This window comes from Rhinopithecus roxellana, chromosome 15 (genome assembly GCF_007565055.1).
Source record: "Rhinopithecus roxellana isolate Shanxi Qingling chromosome 15, ASM756505v1, whole genome shotgun sequence".
Lineage (NCBI taxonomy): Eukaryota > Metazoa > Chordata > Mammalia > Primates > Cercopithecidae > Rhinopithecus > Rhinopithecus roxellana.
The window spans coordinates 19,526,447-19,531,503 of NC_044563.1; the positions used below are offsets into that span (position 1 = coordinate 19,526,447).

The 5,057-nt window shown below is 38.4% G+C and overlaps 1 non-coding gene across 1 annotated transcript; it reads right to left on the reverse strand.

Moving 5' to 3' along the window:
- Positions 1-4,645: 4,645 nt before the first annotated feature.
- On the reverse strand, positions 4,646-4,755 carry LOC115893696. Its single transcript, XR_004053759.1, has one exon. It is a non-coding gene; the product is annotated as a U6 spliceosomal RNA (small nuclear RNA).
- Positions 4,756-5,057: the final 302 nt, after the last annotated feature.

Sequence of the window (5,057 nt, forward strand, 5' to 3'; positions counted from 1 at the left end):
TATCTGATATACAAAAAGAAACACTTGGCTGGGCATGGTGGCTCACGCCTGTAATTCCAGCACTTTGGGAAGCCGAGGCAGGCAGATCATCTGAGGTCTGCAGTTCGGGATCAGCTTGTCAACATGGTGAAACCTCATCTCCACTAAAAATACAAATATTAGCCAGACATGGTGGTGGGCATCTGCACTCCCAGCTGCTTGGGAGGCTGAGGCAGGAGAATTGCTTGAACCCAGGAGGCAGAAGTTGCAGTGAACAGAGATCGTGCCACTGCACTCCAGCCTGGGCGACAAGAGCAAAATTCTATCTCAAAAAATAAAAATAAAAATAAAGAAAAAGAAATACTTTAAAATCATGACAATATAGACCTCTTGTAAAAAAAAAATCTGTCAAATACACATCTAACTACCTGCTTCACTGAAAGAGAAAATAAAGTCTGAATAAAAGACATCTGAGAGCACTTCAGCTTTCTTCATCAAATATAATTATAGAAAAGAAAATCTTTTTTTTTAAATTATACTTTAAGTTCTAGGGTACATGTGCACAACATGCAGGTTTGTTACATATACATACATGTGCCATGTTGGTGTGCTGCACCCATTAACTCCTCATTTACATTAGGTATATCTCCTAATGCTATCCCTCCCCCCTACCTCCTCCCCACAATAGGACCCAGTGTGTGATGCTCCCCTTCCTGTGTCCAAGTGATCTCATTGTTCAATTCCCACCTATGAGTGAGAACATGCGGTATTTGGTTTTCTGTTCTTGTGATAGTTTGCTGAGAATGATGGTTTCCAGCTGCATCCATGTCCCTACAAAGGACACGAACTCATCCTTTTTGATGGCTGCATAGTATTCCATGGTATGTATGTGCCACATTTTCTTAACCCAGTCTGTCACTGATGGACATTTGGGTTGATTCCAAGTCTTTGCTATTGTGAATAGTGCTGCAATAAACATACGTGTGCTTGTGTCTTTAGAGCAGCATGACTTATAATCCTTTGGGTATATCCCCAGTAATGGGATGGCTGGGTCAAATGGTATTTCTAGTTCTAGATCCTTGAGGAATCGCCACACTGTTTTCCACAATGGTTGAACTAGTTTACAGTCCCACCAACAGTGTAAAAGTGTTCCTATTTCTCCACATCCTCACCAGCACCTGTTGTTTGCTGATTTTTTAATGATTACCATTCTAACTGGTGTGAGATGGTATCTCATTGTGGTTTTGATTTGCATTTCTCTGATGACCAGTGATGACAAGCATTTTTTCATGTGTCTGTTGGCTTTATGAATGTCTTCTTTTGAGAAGTGTCTATTCATAACCTTTGCCCACTTTTTGATGGGGTTGTTTGTTTTTTTCTTGTAAATTTGCTTGAATTCTTTATAGGTTCTGGATATTAGCCCTTTGTCAGATGAGTAGATTGCAAACAATTTCTCCCATTCCATAGGTTGCCTGTTCACTCTGATGGTAGGTTTTTTTGCTGTGCAGAAGCTCTTTAGTTTAATTAGATCCCATTTGTCAATTTTGGCTTTAGCTGCCGATGTTTTTCGTGTTTTAGACATGAAGTCCTTGCCCATGCCTATCTCCTGAATGGTATTCCCTAGGTTTTCTTCTAGGGTTTTTATGGTTTTAGGTCTAACATTTAAATCTCTAATCCATCTTGAATTAATTTTTGTATAAGGAGTAAGGAAAGGATCTAGTTTCAGCTTTGTACTTATGGCTAGCCAATTTTCCCAGCATCATTTATTAAATAGGGAATCCTTTCCCCATTTCTTGTTTTTGTCAGGTTTGTCAAAGATCAGATGGCTGTAGATGTGTGGTATTATTTCAGAGAGCTCCGTTCTGTTCCATTGGTCTATATCTCTGTTTTGGTACCAGTACCATGCTGTTTTGGTTACTGTAGTCTTGTAGTATAGTTTGAAGTCAGGTAGCGTGATGCCCCCAGGTTTGTTCTTTTGGCTTAGGATTGTCTTGGCAATGCAGGGTCTTTTTTGGTTCCATATGAACTTTAAAGCAGTTTTTTCCAATTCTGTGAAGAAACTCATTGGTAGCAAAATGGGGATGGCATTGAATCGATAAATTACCTTAGACAGTATGGCCATTTTCACAATATTGATTCTTCCTATCCATGAGCATGGTATGTTCTTCCATTTGTTTGTGTCCTCTTTTATTTCACTGAGCAGTGGTTTGTAGTTCTCCTTGAAGAGATCCTAAACATCCCTTGTAAGTATAAAATTCCTAGGTATTTTATACTCTTTGAAACTATTGTGAATGGGAGTTCATTCATGATTTGGCTCTCTGTTTGTCTGTTACTGGTGTATAAGAATGCTTGTGATTTTTGCACATTAATTGTGTATCCTGAGACTTTGCTGAAGTTTCTTATCAGCTTAAGGAGATTTTGGGCTGAGACAATGGGATTTTCTAAATATACAATCATGTCATCTGCAAACAGGGACAATTTGACTTCTTCTCTTCCTAACTGAATACCCTTGATTTCTTTCTCTTGCCTGATTGCCCTAGCCAGAACTTCCAGCACTATGTTGAATAGGAGTGGTGAGAGAGGGCATCCCTGTCTTGTGCCAGTTTTCAAAGGGAATGCTTCCAGTTTTTGCCCATTCAGTATGATATTGGCTGTGGGTTTGTCATAAATAGCTCTTACTGTTTTGAGATACGTTCCATCAATACCGAATTTATTGAGAGATTTTAGCATGAAGGGCTGTTGAATTTTGTCAAAGGCCTTTTCTGCATCTATTGAGATAATCATGTGGTTTTTGTCTTTGGTTCTGTTTACATGCTGGATTACGTTTACTGATTTGCATATGTTGAACCAGCCTTGCATCCCAGGGATGAGGCGCACTTGATCATAGTGGATAAGCTTTTTGATGTGCTGCTGGATTCGGTTTGCCGGTATTTTATTGAGGATTTTTGCATCGATGTTCATCAGGGATGTTGGTCTAAAATTCTCTTTTTTTGTTGTGTCTCTGCCAGACTTTGGTATCAGGATGATGTTGGCCTCATAAAATGAGTTAGAAAGGATTCCCTCTTTTTCTATTGATTGGAATAGTTTCAGAAGGAATGGTACCAACTCCTCCTTGTACCTCTGGTAGAATTCAGCTGTGAATCCCTCTGGTCCTAGACTTTTTTTGGTTGGTAGGCTATTAATTATTGCCTCAATTTCAGAACCTGCTATTGGTGTATTCAGGGATTCACCTTTTTCCTGGTTTAGTCTTGGGAGACTGTAAGTGTCCAGCAAATTATCCATTTCTTCTAGGTTTTCTAGTTTATTTGCATAGAAGTGTTTACAGTATTCTCTGATGGTAGTTTGTATTTCTGTGGGATCGGTGGTGATATCCTCTTTATCATTTTTTAATTGCATCTATTTGATTCTTCTCTCTTTTCTTCTTTATTAGTCTTGCTAGCAGTCTATCAATTTTGTTGATCTTTTTAAAAAACCAGCTTCCTGGATTCATTGATTTTTTGGAGGGATTTTTGTGTCTCTATCTCCTTCACTTCTGCTCTGATCTTAGTTATTTCTTGCCTTCTGCTAGCTTTTGAATGTGTTTGCTCTTGCTTGTCTAGTTCTTTTAATTGTGATGTTAGAGTGTCAATTTTAGATCTTTCTTGCTTTCTCTTGTGGGCATTTAGTGCTATAAATTTCCCTCTACACACTGCTTTAAATGTGTCCCCAAGATTCTGGTATTTTGTATCTTTGTTCTCATTGGTTTCAAAGAAAATCTTTATTTCTGCCTTCATTTCGTTATGTACCCAGTAGTCATTCAGGAGCAGGTTGTTCAGTTTCCATGTAGTTGAGCGATTTTCATTGAGTTTCTTAATCCACAGTTCTAGTTTGATTGCACTATGGTCTGAGAGACAGTTTGTTATAATTTCTGTTCTTTTACATTTGCTGAGGAGTGCTTTACTTCCAACTATGTGGTCAATTTTGGAATAAGTGCGATGTGGTGCTGAGAAGAATGTATATTCTGTTGATTTGGGGTGGAGAGTTCTGTAGATGTCTATTAGGTCCACTTGGTGCAGAGTTGAGTTCAATTCCTGGATATCCTTGTTAACTTTCTGTCTCGTTGATCTGTCTAATGTTGACAGTGGGGTGTTGAAGTCTCCCATTATTATTGTATGGGAGTCTAAGTCTCTTTGTAAGTCTCAAAGGACTTGCTTTATGAATCTGGGTACTCCTGTACTGGGTGCATATATATTTAGGATAGTTAGCTCTTCCTGTTGAATTGATCCCTTTACCATTATGTAATGGCCTTCTTTGTCTCTTTTGATCTTTGATGGTTTAAAGTCTGTTTTATCAGAGACTAGGATTGTAACCCCTGCTTTTTTTTGTTTTCCTATTTGCTTGGTAGATCTTCCTCCATCCCTTTATTTTGCGCCTATGTGTGTCTCTGCATGTGAGATGGGTCTCCTGAATACAGCAACCTGACGGGTCTTGACTCTTTATCCAGTTTGCCAGTCTGTGTCTTTTAATTGGACCATTTAGTCCATTTACATTTAAGGTTAATATTGTTATGTGTGAACTTGATCCTGTCGTTGTGACATTAGCTGGTTATTTTGCTCATTAGTTGATGCAGTTTCTTCCTAGCCTCGATGGTCTTTACATTTTGGCATGTTGTTGCAATGGCTGGTACAAAAATATGGAACGCTTCACAAATTTGCGTATCATCCTTGCACAGGGGCAATGCTAATAATCTTCTCTGTATTGTTCCAATTTTAGTATATGTGCTGCTGAAGCAAGCACGAGTTGCTCCTTCTTTAATAACGACGAAAATAAATTATTTTAAAGTTCTCAACTTACATTCTAATGGGCTCCCTCTACTTCAACAACAAAAGGAACTAAGCCCTGTCTTAAGTTTCATCCCTCCCCTTCACATGGCTACCTTGACATAGAGAACGGGTCAGAATTTACTTTAGCCATTTAATTTTATTCTTTTATCTTATTCCAAATAAATGTGGAAGACATCAGTATAAAACATAATCAGATTCTTTTTCAATTAGATAAAAGTTCCCTGACCTAGTTGCATGATTTTTTTCTTGCTGTTG